The sequence below is a fragment of the Mustela nigripes genome, chromosome 3 (assembly GCF_022355385.1).
Source record: "Mustela nigripes isolate SB6536 chromosome 3, MUSNIG.SB6536, whole genome shotgun sequence".
In the NCBI taxonomy this organism is placed as follows: Eukaryota; Metazoa; Chordata; class Mammalia; order Carnivora; family Mustelidae; genus Mustela; species Mustela nigripes.
Window position 1 is genome coordinate 67,865,040 of NC_081559.1, and position 21,119 is coordinate 67,886,158.

The 21,119-nt window shown below is 38.0% G+C and overlaps 1 pseudogene; it reads left to right on the plus strand.

The window, feature by feature from the left end:
- LOC132014479 (RNA-binding protein EWS-like) overlaps positions 1–14,244 on the plus strand; it is a 28,709-nt pseudogene extending 14,465 nt beyond the window's left edge.
- The last annotated feature ends 6,875 nt before the right edge of the window (positions 14,245–21,119 follow it).

Below are 21,119 nucleotides of genomic sequence, written 5' to 3' on the forward strand. Positions count from 1 at the left end.
TGTGCCAGTACCATGCTGTCTTGATGATGACAGCTTTGTAATAGAGCTTGAAGTCCGGAATTGTGATGCCACCAACGTTGGCTTTCTTTTTCAATATCCCTTTGGCTATTCGAGGTCTTTTCTGGTTCCATATAAATTTTAGCATTATTTGTTCCATTTCTTTGAAAAAGATGGATGGTACTTTGATAGGAATTGCATTAAATGTGTAGATTGCTTTAGGTAGCATAGACATTTTCACAATATTTATTCTTCCAATCCAGGAGCATGGAACATTTTTCCATTTCTTTGTGTCTTCCTCAATTTCTTTCATGAGTACTTTATAGTTTTCTGAGTATAGATTCTGTGTCTCTTTGGTTAGGTTTATTCCTAGGTATCTTATGGTTTTGGGTGCAATTGTAAATGGGATTGACTCCTTAATTTCCCTTTCTTCTGTCTTGCTGTTGGTGTAGAGAAATGCAACTGATTTCTGTGCATTGATTTTATATCCTGACACTTTACTGAATTCCTGTATAAGTTCTAGCAGTTTTGGAGTGGAGTCTTTTGGGTTTTCCACATATAGTATCATATCATCTGCGAAGAGTGATAATTTGACTTCTTCTTTGCCGATTTGGATGCCTTTAATTTCCTTTTGTTGTCTGATTGCTGAGGCTAGGACCTCTAGTACGATGTTGAATAGCAGTGGTGATAATGGACATCCCTGCCGTGTTCCTGACCTTAGCGGAAAAGCTTTCAGTTTTTCTCCATTGAGAATGATATTTGCGGTGGGTTTTTCATAGATGGCTTTGATGATATTGAGGTATGTGCCCTCTATCCCTACACTTTGAAGAGTTTTGATCAGGAAGGGATGTTGTACTTTGTCAAATGCTTTTTCAGCATCTATTGAGAGTATCATATGGTTCTTGTTCTTTCTTTTATTGATGTGTTGTATCACATTGACTGATTTGCGGATGTTGAACCAACCTTGCAGCCCTGGAATAAATCCCACTTGGTCGTGGTGAATAATCTTTTTAATGTACTGTTGAATCCTATTGGCTAGTATTTTGTTGAGTATTTTCGCATCTGTGTTCATCAAGGATATCGGTCTATAGCTCTCTTTTTTGGTGGGATCCTTGTCTGGTTTTGGGATCAAGGTGATGCTGGCCTCATAAAATGAGTTTGGAAGTTTTCCTTCCATTTCTATTTTTTGGAACAGTTTCAGGAGAATAGGAATTAGTTCTTCTTTAAATGTTTGGTGGAATTCTCCCGGGAAGCCATCTGGCCCTGGCTTTTGTTTGTTTGGAGATTTTTAATGACTGTTTCAATCTCCTTACTGGTTATGGGTCTGTTCAGGCTTTCTATTTCTTCCTGGTTCAGTTGTGGTAGTTTATATGTTTCTAGGAATGCATCCATTTCTTCCAGATTGTCAAATTTGTTGGTGTAGAGTTGCTCATAGTATGTTCTTATAATTGTTTGTATTTCTTTGGTGTTAGTTGTGATCGCTCCTCTTTCATTCATGATTTTATTTATTTGGGTCCTTTCTCTTCTTCTTGATAAGTCTGGCCAGTTTATCAATTTTATTAATTCTTTCAAAGAACCAGCTCCTAGTTTCGTTGATTTGTTCTATTGTTTTTCATTGTTATATTTTATCCCTTCACTGAATTTAACCTCATTTTTTGTATACATATAGGTTTTTTTTTTCTTTAAAATTTTGGGATACACTTTCTTCTAATAGATCAAAATGTACCCTAAATATACCAGCCTGATCATATTCTTTCCTCTTTTTATTTTCTTTTATCAACCAACTTCTTATCAATTCCTTTTTTAGAATCTTTTTGAATTTTCATCTTTACAGTCATATTCAATCCCTTTATTGTGTTCACCCTTATTTGTGTGTGTGTGTGTGTGTGTGTGTGTGATTTTCCACCTATAAATTTTGGGAGGTTGTTTCTTCTAACAGACCAAAATACACCCAAAATCAAGTGTGTGGTTCTATTCTATTTACTAATTTAATAACTCTCTCTCTATATATATATATATTTTTTTTTCTTTTCCACCTTTTCTTCTCCTGGTTTCAGGTCTCTCTCTCTCTCTTTTTTTTTTTTTAAAGATTTTATTTATTTATTTGACAGAGAGAGATCACAAGTAGACAGAGAGGCAGGCAGAGAGAGAGAGAGATAGAGCAGGGAGCCTGATGCGGGACTCGATCCCAGGACCCTGAGATCATGACCTGAGCTGAAGGCAGCGGCTTAACCCACTGAGCCACCCAGGCGCCCTGGTTTCAGGTCTCTTCTATTTGGCTAGTGTATATTTTTCTGGGGACCTTGCTACTCTTTTAGTATTTTGTTCTCTCATTCACCTATTCTTATCTGGATAAAATGACAATGTGGAAAAACTCACCACACACACACACACACACACACACACACACACACACAAAAGAAAAAAGAAAGAAAAGAAAAAAGAACAAGAGACAGTACTGATAGTTAGGGATGTAATTAATACAGACATTAATAATATGTCAGGACTAGAGTTCAGAATGACAATTATCAAGCTGGGCTCAAAAAAAGTATGGAAGATATTAGAGAATCCCTTTCTGGAGAAATAAAATCACTTTCTGGAGAAATAGAAGAACAAAAATCTAACAAAGTTGAAATTAAAAAAAGCTATTAATGAGGTACAATAAAAAATGGAGCCTCTTATTTCTAGGATAAATGAGGCAGAAGAGAGAATTAGTGATATAGAAGACCAAATGATGGAGAATAAAGAAGTTGAGCAAAAGAGAAACGAACAACTACTCGACCACAAGGGGAGAATTCTAGAGGTAAAAGATACCATGAGATGAAACAATATTAGAATAATTGGGATCCCAGAAGAAGAAAGAGAAAATGGGGCAGAGGGTATATTGGAGCAAATTAAGGTAGAGAATTCCCCTAATTTGGCAAAAGAAATAAGCATCAAAATTTAGGAGGCATAGAGAACCCTCCTCAAAATCAATAAAAATGGGTCCACCCCCTGTCATCCAATAGTAAATCTTAAGAAGTCTTAGTGACAAAGATAAAATCCTGAAAGCAGCTCGGGACAAGAGGTCTGTAACATACAATGGTAGAAATACTAGTTTGACAGCAGACCTATCCACAGAGACTGGCAGGCCAGAAAGGACTGGCATGATATATTCAGAGCACTAAACTAAACTAAAATATGCAGCCAAAAATACTATTTTCACCTAGGCTATCACTGAAAATAGGAGAGATGAAAAACTTCCAGGACAAAAAAAATTTAGGAATTCGCCAACACCAAACCAGCCCTACAGGAAATATTGAAAGGGGTCCTCTAAGCAAAGAGGGAGACTAAAAGCACCAAAACAAAAAGGAACAGAGACAATATACAGTAACAGTCACCTTACAGGCAATACAGTAGCACTAAATCCCTATCTTTCAATAGTTACTCTGAATGTAAATGGACTAAACGCTCCAATGAGAAGACACAGGGTATCAGAATGGATAAAGAAAATAAGACCCATCGATATGATGTCTACAAGAAACTCATTTTAGACCCAAAGACACCTTCCTATTTAAAGTGAGGGGGTGGAAAACAATTTACCATGCTAATGGATATCAAAAGAAAGCTGGGGTGGCAATCTTTATATCAGATAAATTAAGCCAAAGGCTATAATAAGAGATGAGGAAGGACATTATATCATACTTTAAAGGGTCTATCCAACAAGAAGATCTAACAATTTTAAATATCTATCCCCCTAACATGGGAGCAGCCAATTATATAAAGCAATTAATTAACAATAAGAAACACATCAAAAATAATACAATAATAGTAGGGGACCTTAACATCCCCTTACTGAAATGGACAGATTATCTAAGCAAAAGATCAACAAGGAAATAATGGCTTTAAATGACACACTGGACCAGATGGACATGACAGATATATTTAGAACATTCCATCCCTTGGGACGCCTGGGTGGCTCAGTTGGTTAAGCAGCTGCCTTCGGCTCAGGTCATGATCCCAGCGTCCTGGGATCGAGTCCCACATCGGGCTCCTTGCTCAGCAGGGAGCCTGCTTCTCCCTCTGCCTGCCATTCTGTCTGCCTGTGCTCGCTCTCTCCCCCTCTCTCTCTCTGATAAATAAATAAAATCTTTAAAAAAAAAAAAAAAGAACATTCCATCCCAAAATAACAATACACATTCTTCTCTAGCACATGTATGGAACATTCTCCAGAATAGATCACATCCTGGGTCACAAATCAGGTCTCAACTGGTACCAAAAGATTGGATCATTCCCCGCATATTTTCAGACCACAATGCTCTGAAACTAGAACTCAATCACACGAGGAAAGGTGGAAAGAACCTAAATACATGGAGGCTAACGAGCATCCTACTAAACAATAAGTGGGTCAACCAGGAAATTAAAGAAGAATTAAAAAAATTCATGGATACAAATGAAAATGAAAATACAACTGTTCAAAATCTTTGGGACACAGCAAAGGTGGTCCTGGCAGGAAAGCATATAGCAATACAAGCCTTTCTCAAGAAACAAGAAAGGTCTCACATACACAACCTAAGCCTGTACCTAAAGGAGCTGGAGAAAGAACAGCAAAGAAAGCCTAAACCCAGCAGAAGAGAAATAATAATGATCAGAGCAGAAATCAATGAGATAGAAATCAAAAGAACAGTAGAACAAATCAATGAAACTAGGAGCTGGTTCTTTGAAAGGATTAGTCAGACTTATCAAAAACAAAAGAGAAATGACCCAAATTAATAAAATCATGAGTGAAAGAGGAGAGATCACAACCAACACCAAAGAAATACAAACAATTAAAAGAAGATAATATGAGCAACTATATGCCAGCAAATTTGACAATCTGGAAGAAATTGATGCATTCGTAGAGATGTATAAACTACCAAAATAATACAAATAATACATTTAATTGCACTAATAATAATTAATTAATTATTTGCATTAATAATAATGCAAATAATACATTATATGGTAATAAAAATAATTTTATTTTTTAAAAAAGATTTTATTTATTTATTTGACAGACAAATCACAAGTAGGCAGAGAAGGAGGCAGAGAGAGAGAGGAGGAAGCAGGCTGCCCACTGAGCAGGGATCCTGATGTGGGGCTCGATCCCAGGACCCTGCGATCATGATTTGAGCTGAAGGCAGAGGCTTTAACTCACTGAACCACCCAGGCACCCCTAAAAATAATTAAAAAACAAAAAGAAATTCTCTAACTCAACATCAAAAAACAAATAATCCAATTAAAAAATGGCCAGAAGACTTGAACAGAAATTTCTCCAAAGAAGATATGGCCAATAGACACATGAAGAGACTCTCAACATGACTTATCATCAGGGAAATGCATATCAAAACCACAATGAGATATCACTTCAGACCTGTCAGAATGGCTAAAATTAAAAACAGTGGAAACAAATATTGGTAAGGATGTAAAGAATAAGAACCCTTGTGCACTATTGGTTGGAATACAAACTGGTGCAGCCACTGTGGAAAACAGTATGGAGTTTCCTCAAAAAGTTTAAAATAGAGCTACCTTACAATCCAGTAATCACACTACTGGGTATTTACATGGAAAATATAAAAACACTAATTCAAAGTGATATATGTACCCTTGTATTCTTCCCCAGTTGAACCTCCAGAAGAGAGCAAAACTAGGCCAACACCTTGAATGTACACTTATGAGGCCCTGAACAGAGGACTCAGCTAAACTGTACCTAGACTCTTGATCCAAGAAACTATGAGATAGTATGAGAATCTATGAGATATTTACTAGCCTAAAACAAGTTCATTTTTGGCCTTGCTCTCCTCATTATGCACCAATAGATGATAATACATTGCTAAACTACCCAAAAGATGTTAAGCATCTTCTAAATTTTCATTATTTAGTGATGTAGAATTCTACATAACAACTTAACAAAGTGTCAATACAAGGCATTCTTTTTTATTATTATTAATTATTTTCAGTTTTTGCCCCAGGGTACAGGTCTGTGGATCGTCAGGCTTACACGTTTCATAGCACTCACTATATCACATACCCTCCCCAGTGTCCACAACCCAGCCATCCTCTCCACATCGCCACCCCCCAGCAACCTTCAGTTTGTTTTGTGAGATTAAGAGTCTCTTATGGTTGTCTCCCTCCCGATCACATCTTGTTTCATTTTTTCCTTCCCTAACCTCCAAACCCCCCACCCTGTCTCTCAAATTCTTCATATCAGGGAGATCATATGATAATTGTCTTTCTCTGACTGACTTGTTTTGCTCAGCATAATACCTGCTAGTTCTATCCATGTCGTTGCAAATGGCAAGATTTAATTTCTTTTGATGACTGCATAGTATTCATATATATGAATATATATATATATATATACCACCTCTTCTTTATCCATTCATCTGTTTATGGACATCTAGGTTCTTTCCATAGTTTGGCTATTGTGGACATTGCTGCTATAAACATTCGGGTTCACGTTTCCCTTTGGATCACTACATTTGTATCTTTAGGGTAAATACCCAGTACTGTAATTGCTGGGTCATAGGGTAGCTCTATTTTCAACTTTTTGAGGAACCTCCATGCTGTTTTCCAGAGTGGCTACATCAGCTTGCATTCCCACCAAGAGCGCAGGAGGGTTCCCCTTTCTCCTCATCTTCGCCAATATCTGTCATTTCCTGATTTGTTAATTTTAGCCTTTCTGACTAGTGTGAGGCGATATCTCACTGTAGTTTTGATTTGTATTTCTCTGATGCTGAGTGATGTGGAGCATTTTTTCATGTGTCTGTTGGCCACCTGAATATCTTCTTTGCAGAAATGTCTGTTCATGTTCTTTGTCCATTTCTTGATTGGATTATTTGTTCTTTGGGTGTTGAGTTTGGTAAGTTCTTTATATATTTTGGATACTAGCCCTTTATCTGATATGTCATTTACGAATATCTTCTCCCATTCTATCAGTTGTCTTCTGGTTTTGTTCGCGGTTTCCTTTGCTGTGCAAAAGCTTTTGGTCTTGATGAAGTCCCAATAGTTCATTTTTGGCCTTGCTTCCCTTGCCTTTGGCGATGTTTCTAAGGAAAAAGTTGCTGTGGCTGAGGTCGAAGAGGTTACCGAATACAAGACATTCCTATAGAGTATCTTTGGCTGTGGTCCATTTTGGTTTAGTTGCTCTATAATCAGCTTGAGAGTTTGATTGTTGAGGAAAGTGCCTAACAGTCATAATATACTTTAGTCTGATCAGATAGGATCATTGATGTCTGAGGATTTAAAAATATCCAATTGACTTATTTTCTTCCCATTAATACACTCCATCTCCTGTAATATTTCCCCAATTTCTCTACAGAGACTAAATTTTACTTTATTGTTTTATTTTTTATATTGCTCAAATTCTTCCAATCAACATCTTTCATAAAGAGTTCTATGAAGTTTCTCAATATCTTCCACAAGACTACTTACTCATTACATTTAAATATCTTTGAATGCATAAAATTACTTTATTATAAAAACTATATATTATATATATAATATGTATTATAAACTATAAATAATGTATAAACATATATAATATAGAAAAGAGAGGAAGAATGGTAACATTTGTATTAGTCAACCAAAAATTTAGAAGTTACATATTTTAACTTATTTCTATATCTCTACCACAATTAGTATTTTTCTGTTTCTTTGCTAAACATTTAACTATTAATATAAATCCATTTATCCTATGATTGTGTAATTGGCAAGTTATTATAAGAGATGTTTTTGGCAAGTTATTATAAGAGATGTTTAGGAACATATTTCCTAACTTATCCTTTTAATGACATTACCTTAATAGAGAGGACTTTGTGTCAATGCTACTCATTTTCTGCCCTAAGGAAATCTAGTTCTCTCATTTGTCAACTTCAGCTGGGAAAACCCTGGGCCAAAATCATTAAACCAACAAATAATTCTGCTACCAGTTCCCTAAGAGATGTGATTGGCTCTATCTGTACAGTGTCAGAGAACCACCACAGGAAGACTTAAAGATCAAATAGTTTAGTATTAAACTTGCTGACAAACTATCCCGGCAGATTCCTGCCATTATTTTATCCTGCAGAAATCCAGTTTTATCAACCTCTCACATTTCAAGAAGAGTATTTCTCCTGTAGATTTTGATTATGAGTACAGCACTCAACATATTCATCATGATGGATTGATCAACAGCCCTCCTTATCTTTAGAATATGCTGAGCCCTGATGCTTTAGATTCCAAACTCAACTCCAAATGTCTCTGCAAATTAAAATAGTTTTCTGAGATAGTTTGAGATGTTAATTAAGCACAACAATTAAATAGATTCTCCACAAGATTGGGGGGTCCATTTAAAAACAATTAATATCACCTTCTTTCTTTTTTTAGTATCACCTTAATTATTCAATAAACATAGGTAATCTTTGCCTTGAGACCAAATGGTGGAAGAAATTTCCCCACTTCCAACATACTGGCTCCACTCAACAGGAGTTGAACTGCCTGTGTATCATTTGTATTATAGGCCACAAAGTTATTATTTTAATAACAACAAAAATAAAATAATAACAAAATAATATAAAATTAACAAAATAATAACAAAAATAGTTATTATTTCAACAAAATCTGTACAGTGGAATCTCACTATTTGCCACTTGCTAATAAAAAAAACATAATTTAAAATACTGTCCATGGGGCGCCTGGGTGGCTCAGTGGGTTAAGCCGCTGCCTTCAGCTCAGTACATGATCCCGGAGTTCTGGGATCGAGTCCCACATCGGGCTCTCTGCTCAGCAGGGAGCCTGCTTCCTCCTCTCTCTCTCTGCCTGCCTCTCTGCCTACATGTAATCTCTCTCTGTCAAATAAATAAATAAAATCTTTAAAAAAAATAAAAAATAAAAAAATAAAATAAAATACTGTCCAAAGGGGCTTAGCATGAACTATCAGAATGTCACAATGGAAAGCTGAAAGTCCTATAAAATGATCAAAATTTCAGCATTTGCTAATTCTGAAGTATAGCCCAGGTATGAGATGAATGATCCTATTGCTGCTTCAAGGGACTCCCCATCTACTGCGTAACTTCTCTGATAAGGAAAAAAGTCATTAGGGTCTCCCTTAGAGAGCTAGATGAAATTATTTTCTAAAACCAACCAATTTAGTTTTTCATCCTGTTTATGTGCATCTACATGAAGTTGTGCCTCAGTGTTCCCCTCTTTGTTCTACCAAACATTTAGAGCTCCAAATTTTGATGCTTACAAGATTTCCAATCACTTTCCTTCTCCTTCCTTTTCTATCCAAAGAATCTGGCTCATTTCATACAAAAATATATAAGGTAGGTTGGGTCTAGTTTGCTAGTGTGACTCACTTCACAAAAGTATGATGAATCCTGACGGATTTATGAAGATATAAAAAGAATCTTCATCAGCAAGTCCTGCTCTTGCACCCAGACTATGACAGAGCTTCCTACACCCCAGGAAGAGAGCCCATCTGGTTCCATTCTCCCTGATTCCTTAACGTCATTCTCCTGACAATTCCTTTTTAAATATTCTTTTAAGTCTAATGGTTTGAACTTCAGTGAGCCTCAAAATCACCTGGAGGGCTTGTTAAAATACAGTTTATCAGGCTCCTCCCTCAGAATTTGGGATTCACTGCGGTGGGGGAGGCCTGAGGATCTGTAGAGGCAATAAGTTCCCAGGTGATGCTGATGCTGCTAGTCCAAGGACCACACTTTGAGATCTATGGTTTTAGGTGATGCTTCTCAACCCTGACTGCACATTAAAACTATCTGCGCACGTTTTTTCCCCTTTACTGTATTTATTTTTATTTATATAGTTTTTGTTTCAAGTCTTTGTTTAAATTCCAGTTAGTTAACGTACAGGGACTGGAAGAGATTATGCTGAGTTAAATAAGTCAAACATACAGTGTAATATTAGTTTCAGGAGTAGAATTTAGTGATTCATCACTTACACATAACACCCAGTGCCCATCACAAGTGCCCTCCTTAATACCGATCAGTCATTTAACCCACCCCACCTCCACCTCCCCTCCAGAAACCCTCCACTTGTTCTCTATAGTTTAGAGCCTCTTTCATGGTTTGCCTTTCTCCACCACCCTTGCCCCCACCCTGGATGTATGAGAAGTCACATGTGACCAGGGTCCTCCCATGACACAGGAAATCAGAATTTCTTAGGCGTGGGCCCTAGGGGCTGGGTTTTTTTTTTTTTTTTGTCTTACTCTTTTTTTATTTTAGCAGCTCCCAGGGGATTCTAATATGTGACCAGGGTGATAATTGCTGCAATAGAAGGAGCTGGTGCTAAAAAGAGATGCAGTTTGGGGAGAGATCTTTTAAAAATGTCTTGACGCAAAACCTTCTCCAGAGCTTTTGCCTTTTAAGTAAAGAATGCATCCCTTAATATTTTAGGAACATTAAAAATATTTCAAAAGCCATTATACATTAGTTTATGTCTCTTATCCCTGGAACTTATTGGTGTTCAATAAACAATAAAGAATTATATTAGCCATAATAACAAATCTTTCATTTCTGGTTGCTGCAGTTAGGTGACTAAAAATTTAATTATGCAATTTCTTATGGCAATATAAATGTACCATTTTCTATGAGAGAATAAAATTTGCAAGATATGAGCATACCAAAGACTTAATAAATGGCATGGAAAACTTAACTATCAAGAGAGTAATTATCAGGAGACCTCAGCTGAGTAAAATCAGAGCCTCTCAGTGGATCTGAGCTATGAATAAATGTGTACTGGGGTATAAGTCTCAATTCCTCCTAATAGACAATGGGATCTTACATATTTTTTCTAAGATACCTAATTTTAAATATAGACCTTGTCTGAAATTTTAATACTCTGACTGTGAAAGTTAGAAGCAATGTACTGGATTCTCATTCCACAAGACTATGCAGATTCTACGGGAAGAAATCAGGTTATTGTGACCTGTTTGCTTGCAGGTCAGGTTTTTTTTTCCTGTGGCCTAGCACAGCACTGGGCATGTAATAGATGCTCCAGAAACATTCGCCACATTTAACTAAATATTGTTGCTCTTTTTCAGAGGAAGTAAATGTACTTTTAAGCAATTTTCCTGTTTAATTTTTATTTTTTATAGATTTTATTAATTTATTTGACAGAGAGAGATCACAAGAGAGGCAGGCAGAGAGAGAGGGGGAAGCAGGTTCCCTGCTGAGCAGAGAGCCCGATGCTGAGCTCAATACCAGGACCTGGGATCATGACCCAAGCCGAAGGCAGAGGCTTAACCCACTGAGCCACCCAGGTGCCCCTTTTAATTTTTATTTATAACGATGTAATAGATGCACATAGTTTAAAAAGTCATGGCTTGTGATAAAAATGATCAGTCATTTGTTCCATCCTCCCTCAACCCCCAAATTCTGCCCCCCAGACACTATCATTTTCTGGTCTGCCAACCATTTCTTCTGAAGTTTCTACCCATATTTGTGCATCAAAGTCCCTAAAAAAATTTCTTGATAGAAAACTAATAATATATCTTGATTAAAAAAATTTTAAAGCGGAGTTTGATAGAAACTCATTGGGCAGGTGGCAACTGTCCAAATGAATTCAGTCAAATGAGTTCCTTAAGGGCTTTTGTCCTTGGGTTGTACAAGGTCAGTTGCAGAGAAGTTAGTCATGGGGTGGTTTAAAAGTTAACAGGGTCTGGGGAGGGATTGGTGAAGTTTTGTAAACTCACATTTATCTGGGGCCATTGGTTTGGTACCTGAGGCAAGACTAGTTGTTGAAACAGTGTGTGATGTATGCTTCCAGAGCACGTGAGTCCCTGAGAGCTGCTATTTAAGGAACTCTTGAAGATACTGACATTGAAAGTGCAAAAGATAACATATTAGAAACTGTTCTAAATTTATAAATTAGCCAAGACACAGAAAAGATGCTTGTTTCCTACTGTAAGTTCTACAACACTAAGGCAAGCAACTGTTCAAAGTACTCTTGATAACAAAACCGTTTAACTCAATGTTTCTAATGTTTTAAATTATAATGGGCTATATAGATACTAATGTTACTATTATTTCCTTTCCTCTTATGTTTATAACTAACAGTAAGAGTTTTAATGTTTTGACAAAAATTTTACAGGTCATGGACCAATCATAATTTTCCCACCAGCTTTAAAGATTGCTTTGCAGAGTGTAGCACCTACAGGGAAAGCCAGAGGGAGATGGATGTTGAGAGAATGAGAAGGAAGGGGGAAAAAAGGCATCCATGGATTACAGTACCTACAGCCAAGCTGCAGCCCAGAAGGGCTACTGTGCATACACTGCCAGGCCACTCAAGGATAGGCACATAATCCCCTGGTAGGTGGGCAGAAAAATTATGGAACCTATGGACAGCCCACTGATGTCAGCTATACCCAGGCACAGTCCACTGCAACCTATGGACAGACCACCTTGCAATTTTTTATGGACCTACTCCTGCTGGTTATACTACTCCAACTGCCCCCCACCCCCACCCCAGGTTTATAGTCAGTCTGTCCAGGGGCACAGGACTGGTGCTTACGATACCACCACTGCTGTGGTCACTACCACCCAGGCCTCCTATGCAGCTCAGTTTGCATTTGGCCCTCAGCCTTCTTACCCAGCCTATGGGCAGCAGCCAGCAGCCATTGCACCTGCAAAACCGCAGGATGGTAACAAACCTGCTGAGACTAGTCAACCTCAAACTAGCACAGGGGTTTACAACAAGCCCCACTTAGGATATGGACAGAGTAACTACAGTTATCCCCAGGTACCTGAGAGCTACGCATGCAGCCAGTCATGGCACTACCGTCTTATCCTCCTATTAGCTATTCTTCTACATAGCTGGCTGACTACTTATGATCAGAACAGTTACTCTCAGCAAACACCAATGGGCAGCCGAGCACAATGGACAACAGATTTCCTATAGCAACAAAGCAACCATGGGCAGCAGCTGCCCACTAGGTACTGCCCCTCGGCCCTCTCCCCCCCACCAAACTGAATCCTACAGCTAGGCTCCAAGTCAATATAGACAGTCGAGTAGCAACTACCAGTATCAGAGTTCATTCTGACAGGACTACCACAGTAGCATGGGTGTTTATGGTCAGGAGTCTAGAGGATTTTCCTGATCAGAAGAGAACCAGAGCATGAGTTGCCCTGATAATCCGGGCAGGGGAAGAGAATTTTGTTGATGGAGGCATGAGCAGAGGTGGGCGGGGTGGAGGATGCAGTGGAATGGCGGCTGGAGAGCAAGGTGGCTTCAATAAGCCTGGTGGACCCATGGCTGAAGGACCAGATCTTGATCTAGGCCTACTTGCAGATCCACATGAAGACTCTGACAGCAGTGCAATATATGTGCAAGGCTTATATGACAATGTGACTAGAGAAGCTGGCAGACTTCTTTAAGCAGCATGGAGTTGTTAAGAATAACAAGAGAACCAGACAATCCATGAAACCTGTCCACTTGCACAAGGAAACAGGAAAGCCCAAAGGTGATGCTACAGTGTCCGATGAAGACCCACCAACTGCCAAAGTTGCCATGGAGTGGTTTGTTGGGAAAGATTTTCAAGGGAGCAAATTTAAGGTTTCTCTTCCTTGGAAGAGGAATGGCATGTGGGGTGGTATGCCTCCCTGTGAGGGCAGAGGGATGCCACTGCCACTTTGTGGAGGTCCAGGGGTCCCAGGAGGTTCTGAAGGGCCCATAGTCACATGGAGGCTGTGGAGGAGACAGAAGTGGCTTTCCTTCAAGGGGGTCCTGGGGTTCCTGAGAGAACCCATCTGGAGGAGGAAGAAATGTCTAGCTGGAGACTGGCAGTGCCCCAGTCTGGGTGTGGAAACTGAAACTTTGCCTGGAGAGCAGAAAGCAGCGGTATAAGGTCCTGAAGCCTGAAGGCTTCCTTCCATCATCCTTTCCACACCCTCCTGGGGGGGGGGCGGTCACTGTGGCAGAGGTGGTCCTGGTGGCACGCTGGGAGGAAGAGGTGTCCTCATGGACCACGGTGTTCCTGGTGGAGTGTTCAGAGGTGGTTGTGGTGGAGACAGAGGTGGCTTCTGTAGTGGCTGGGACATGGACTGAAGTGGCTTTGGTGGAGGAGGGCAAAGTGACCCTAGTGGGCCCCTTGGACCTTTGATGGAACAGTTGGGAGGAAGAAGAGGTGGGCATGGAGGACCTGGAAGAATGGATAAACGCGAGCACCATCAGGAATGTAGCAATGCAGAGACACGCAGAGCTGTGTTGACTGCCAGATTTATTTTTTTTTAAACCAGAAAATGTTTTAAATTTATAATTCCATATTTATAATTTTATTATGATTACTCCGTACTGTACTTTAGTATTTGCCACCATTTGTGAAGAAGCATTAAAAGAAGTTAAATGGGGGAAAAAAAAGATCGCTTTCCAGTTTCAGCTTGCATGGCCATGTTTATGTGTTTATGGTGCCACGCTATTGTGCAAAGAATAGCCTGTAAATGAAATGGAGAACCGCGTTTCCTCTCTTTTCCCTACATCTGCCTGCCCTCTGCTGGAGGTGCCAAAAATTAGTGATATTGACCAAAAACTCAAACTACACTGTGGTCTTCAACCTTTTATTCTTCCCTGCCCTACCCTTCACTTCCAGCCTTGAGGGGATGCAAAGCATTCCCTTCAGAAGCAAGGATGTTCCAACTCTTAGCTGAATTAGTTGTTATATCCAGATTGTGGAGAAGACTGGTGCCATTAAGCAATCACAATCATATAACCTAATTCTCTTAATTTAATTCTGGGCAGGGAGTGTAACCTTCCAATAAAGCCTACTGTTGGAAGAGATGTTGAAAGTTATTTTGTTCAACTATTTTTACTTTTACTTCTATTGCATAACTAAAATTTTTTCCTGCATTCTAAAAGTAAGCTCAGAGATGATAACTTTTCAGCCTGGACTGAATTTTTGACTTGTGCCAAATTTTTATTGACATTTTCTTCTCTCATTCAATCTCTGTAATTGTCCTCATAGCTTGGACAATTACTCCCAGAAATGTGTAATATTAAGAGTGATGTAAAGACATCTGTTATGACTGAGATTAAGAACTGTGTAACCCTTTGGTGAGTGCTGTGAAGTGTGTAAACCTGGTGATTCACAGACCTGTACCCCTGGGAATAAAAATATATGTTTATATAAAAAATTAAAAATTAAAAAATTATTAAAAAAAAAAAGAACTGTGTAACCTTTCAGTTTCTTTTCAGAACTTCCAGGTCCACTTCCAGACTCTGAATTCTGAGATACTGCATTTATCTCCTCTTTTACTCCTGGTCATATCTACACCACACCCTCCACAGTTTACCCTCCCATATAAGGTGATGCCACTTCTCTGCCTAGTGCTTTAGCTCTGGCTAAGTCCACAGGAAATGCTGAACATTCTTTCCATTAAATGTGTGAATAAAATAATATATTTCATTTCCTTAAAGAAGAAGCTGTTGTTCGTACCACTTGGTCATCAGAACTGGACTTGAGATCCAGGCAATTTATGTATCTATAAACTTCTAGAATTCTGTTAAGAACTCTTGGCTCAAAACGAGGGGCAGAGATTATAGAACATTTAAAGATATGAAATTTAAAAATTCTTCACCTGCCTATCTCATGTTTTACTGTTGTTAGTAGTTTACATGTAACTTAGCATACAATGTTGTTTACTCTTAGTTTTTTTTTTTTTTCTTGTATGAATTCGACTCAAATCTCTGACCACAAGGAAAGCTATTATCATGCCCATTTTATACTTAGGGAAATTAAGACAAATGGAGAAATGAAAAGAAATATCTGATTTTACAATAGATCTGGGAACAGAATACTGAGGAGCCACTGATTTATTTCACTTCTTTAGAGTAGCAATTTTGTTTTGTCTTTCTCTTTCCTTCCCTCCCTTTCCTCTCTTTCTTCCTTTTTCTTCCTCCCTCCTTTCCTCTCTTTTGTTTTCTTTTTTTGTCTGTTTGTATACTCCTTAAAGTAGTTTTAAAAAATTATGTGACTTCTCACACATTTTTATGTTAACATCTGAATTTTTTGTCCTAAATTTAAATAGTAGCAAAGAATGTAATTATATTGTAAATATTGATATATTTTTAAATTTAATTTTATTTTTTTCAGTGTTCCAGAATTCATTGTCTATGCACTATACTCAGTGTTCCATGGAATACGTGCCTTCCTTAATAACCACCACCAGGCTCACCCATCCCCCCACTCCCTTCCCCTCCAAAATCCTCAGTTTGTTTCTCAGAGTCCACAGTCTCTCATGATTTGTCTCCCCTGCTGATTTCCCCCAACTCACTTCTCCTCTCCATCTCCCAATGTCTTCTGTGTTATTCCTTATGCTCCATAAGTAAGTGAAACCATACAATAATTGACTCTCTCTGCTTGACTTATTTCACTCAGTATAATCTCTTCTAGTCCCATCCATGTTGATACAAAAGTTGGGTATTCATCTTTTCTGATGGAGGCATAATACTTCATTGTATATATAGACCATATCTTCTTTATCCATTCGTCTGTCAAAGGGCATTTTGGCTTTTTCCACAATTTGGTGACTGTGGCCATTGCTGCTATGAACATTGGGGTACAGATGGCCCTTCTTTTCCCTACATCTGTATCTTTGAGGTGAATACCAGTAGTGCACTTGAAGGGTCATAGGGTAGCTCTGTTTTTTTTTTTTTTTTAAAGATTTTATTTATTTGTTAGAGAGAGAGAGAGAGAAAGCACAAGCAGGGAGAGCAGCAGGCAGAGGGAGAAACAGGCTCCCCACTGAGGAAGTAGTCCAATGTGGGACTACTGATGCTGGGATCAGACCTGAGCTGAAGGCAGACATAACTGACTGAACCATCCAGGCACCCTAGGGTAGCTCTATTTTTTAATTTCTTAAGGAATCTCCACACTGTTTTACAAAGTGGCTGCACTGACTTGTATTCCCACCAACAGTGTAAGAGTGTTCCCCTTTCTCTACATCCTCTCCAACACATGTTGTATACTGTCTTGTTAATTTTGGCCATTTTAACTGGTGTAAGGTGGTATCTCAATGTGGTTTTTATTTGAATCTCCCTGATTGCTAATGATGATGAACAGTTTTTCATGTGTCTGTTAGCCATTTGTATGTCTTCTTTGGACAAGTGTCTGTTCATGTCTTCTGCCCATTTTTTGATGTGATTATCTGTTTCGTTTGTGTTGAGTTTGAGGAGTTCTTTATAGATCTTGGATATCAGCCCTTTGTCTGTCATTTGAGAATATCTTCTCCCATTTGCCCCTTTGTTTTGTTGACTATTTCCTTTGCTGTGCAGAAGCTTTTGATCTTGATGAAGTCCCAAAAGTTCATTTTTGCTTTTGTTTCCTTTGCCTTTGGAGACATGTCTTGAAAGAAATTGCTGTGGCCTATGTTCTCCTCTATGATTTTGATAGATTCCTGCTAATGTTGAGGTCCTTTATCCATTTTGAGTTTATCTTTGTGTATGGTATAAGAGAATAAGAATGAAGACACATCAGTCCAAAACCTATGGGATACAGCAAAGGCAGTCCTACCATCAAATATATAGCCATCCAAGCCTCACTCCAAAAAAATGGAAAAATCCAGAATACACCAGCTCTCTTTACACCTTAAAGACCTGGAAAATCAACAACAAATTAAACCAACCCCATGCACAAAAAGAGAGATAATCAAGATTAGAGCAGAGGTCAAGGAGGTAAAAATGAGAGATACAGTAGAACACATCAATGAAACTAGAATCTTATTTTTTGAAAGAATCAATAAGATTGATAAGCCACTGGCCAAACTAATCCAAAAGAAAAGAAGAGAGGACCCAAATTAATAAAGTTATGAATGAAAAGGAAGAGATCACAACTAACACCAAGGGAATAGAAACAATCATCAGAAATTATTATCAACAGTTATATGCCAATAAGTTAAGCAACCTAGATGAAATGGATGCATTCCTGGAAACCTATAAACTTCCAAAACTGAATCAGGAAGAATTTGGCAATGTGAATAGACCAATATCTAGTAATGAGACTGAAGCAGTGATCAAAAACCTCCCAAAAAACAAGAGCCCAGGACCTGATGGATTCTCTGGAGAATTTTACCAAACATTCAAAGGAGAAATAATACCTATTTTCCTGAAGCTGTTTTAAAAAAATAGAAATGGAAGGAAAACTTCCAGACTCTTTCTATGAAGCCATCATTACTGATCCCCAAACAAGGTAAAGACCCCACCAAAAGGAAGAAAGACCCCAACAAAAGGGAGAATTTCAGACCAATATCCCTGATGAATATTGATGCCAAGATTCTCAACAAGATCCTGGGATCCAACAGTACATTAAAAAGATTATCCACCATGACCATGTGGGATTTATCCATGGGATGCAAGGGTGGTTCAACATTTGTAAATCAATCAGTGTGATAGAACAAATCAATAAGAGAAGAGGGAAGAACCACATGGTCCTCTCAATTGATGCAGAAAAAGCATTTGACAAGATACAGCATCCGTTCCTGATTAAAACGTTTCAAAGCATAGGGATAGAGGGAACATTCCTCAACTTCATAAAATCAACAATATAATTATGAGAGCAATTTTATATGTACCGTATTACTTTTAAAAACGTATGAACAGGGGCGCCTGGGTGGTTCAGTGGGTTAAGCCGCTGCTTCGGCTCAGGTCATGATCTCAGGGTCCTGGGATCGAGTCCCGCATTGGGCTCTCTGCTCAGCAGGGAGCCTGCTTCCTCCTCTCTCTCTCTCTCTGCCTGCCTCTCTGCCTACTTGTGATCTCTCTCTGTCAAATAAATAAATAAAATCTTAAAAAAAAAACGTATGAACATGTCATTTGGGATAACATGGATGGATCTTGAGGGCATTAAGCTAAACAAACTAAATCAGAGAAAAACGAATAGTGTATGATCTCATAGACAGAACACAGTTTGGTTGCCAGAGGTGGGGGGTGGGAAGTAAGGGATGGGGAAGTAGGGGCAGTGGCAAAATGAGTGAAAATAGTCAAAAGGGATAAATTTCTAGTTTTAAAATAAGCACGGGAATGTAATATATAGCTTGACAACCATATATTAATGAGATTATATGTACAAAAGTTGCTAAGAGGGTAGATCTTAAAAATGCTCACCACAAGAAAAAAATATATAATGATGTGCAGAGACAGATGTTAATTGGATCTATTGTGGTGATCATTTTGTAATAAATACATATACCAAATCATTATGTTGTACCCCTAAAACTAATGTTACATGTCAATTTTATCTTAATATAAAAAAACGAGTAGTATCTTTTCTAACATTAGGAAATATTATTTTGTTCCTTTCTCCTTGAACTTGAATTTTTACTTTATTTTACCCACAAAATTTTGTTCTTTATATTTGAAAGCTTAAAAAAATTAATCATCATACTTTTCTCCACAAAAATATGTGTACGTTGAAATTTAAAATATATGCTTCCAGGTGCCTGGGTGGCTCAGTTGGTTAAACAACTGCCTTTGGTCATGATCCTGGAGTTCTGGTATATAGAGTCCCGGATTTGGTTCCCAGCTCCATGGGGAGTCTGTTTCTCCCTCTGACCTTCTCCCCTCTCATGCTATGTCTCACTGTCTCTCTCTCACTGTCTCTCTCTCAAATAAATAAATAAAATCTTTTCAAAAAAATAAAAAAATAAAAAATAAAATATATGCTTCCTGTATTGATAAAGCTGAGTGTTATACAACTGAACATAACATAAATGCATTGTTAAATTTAATAATTATTTAAAAATGTGAAATGTTACTAGAATTGTATCTCTTTTTTTAAATTTAATTTTGTTCTTTTTTCAGTGTTCCAAAACTCATTGTTTGTGCGCCACACCCAGTACTCCATGCAATATGTGCCCTCCACAATACCCACTCTCTGCCCCATCCTCCAAAACCCTTAGTTTGTCTCTCAGAGTCCACAGTCTCTCATGGTTTGTCTCCCCCTCTGATTTCCTCCAACTCACTTCATAGATCTTCTTTTTCCTTTTTTAATTAGTGCATATATCAATAGATATGTATTACTTATTGCTAGAATGTGACTCGATTCTGTGGAATTGACAGCAAAAATAAGTTATTAGCTATTTTTACGTGGAAGGCTTTCAAAAGATGTATTAATGACTGTTCACTGTAGAATCCACAAACCATTCTTGTTAAGCTAATGTGCATCTGAGAAATACATCACAGGATAAAATAAACTGGTAGTAAGTGGTTGACCAATGAGAACAAGCAGGAAATTAAATGCATCCAAGTAAAAATTGAATATAGATTTTCCTTAACTAATTATCTTTATGAAATATTTAATTACAAATTTTCTCTTATGAATCCTAATGAATGTGTAAGAAAATATAAAATAATAAGTTGCAATACTCTCTAATACTTGAAAAAGTAATATTGATAAGCAGAAATACTCGGGGGGAATTGTCATCTCCTCCTTCTTAAAATTATGCAGCTGAGACATAGACCACTGCTTTGATCAAGGTGGCTTTGCTGGAGGCACTTGTAACCAGGGGATTCCAAATGAGTAAAGGATTTGCCTTTAGTTTATGAAGTTAGGAGAAGGTGACTAGGAATGAGAAGCTGGGAAAGACACTGGGCACAGTGGTCTGACCAAGAACGTGTTCTCAGGCAGATTAGATTTAAGCATGATTAATATGGAATTTGAGGACCTGGAAATGAATTCCGTTTAAACCCACACAGCTGCCCTATCCACCCCAACTTGAAAAGCACAATAGAGACCTAAGAGACCCACAGTGTATTTTATCTAAACTTTTTAGAAAGCCCAGGGACACAAAGCCTGGCTGGGCTGTTCTGTGAAAGACCTTCACACAAGCTTGAAACCTTTGTGACAACAGCCTTGCTCAGGGAACTACAACATTTCGGACTGGATACTGAAGTAGTAGGTTAGAATGCAGAGCAAACAAAACATGGTAGGAGACTATATCCTTGTTTTTAATATCTTTCCATATTTGAGTGAAAATTTATTTCCATAAGGAAAGAAATGAAAGTTGTTATATGTGAACTGGCTGCCCAGCAAGTATTATAATAAAAACCAGAATGTGAGGGCAACATCCAAACAAGATCGTAATCACCTAAAAAATGTATCTGCTTTAAGAAACTTT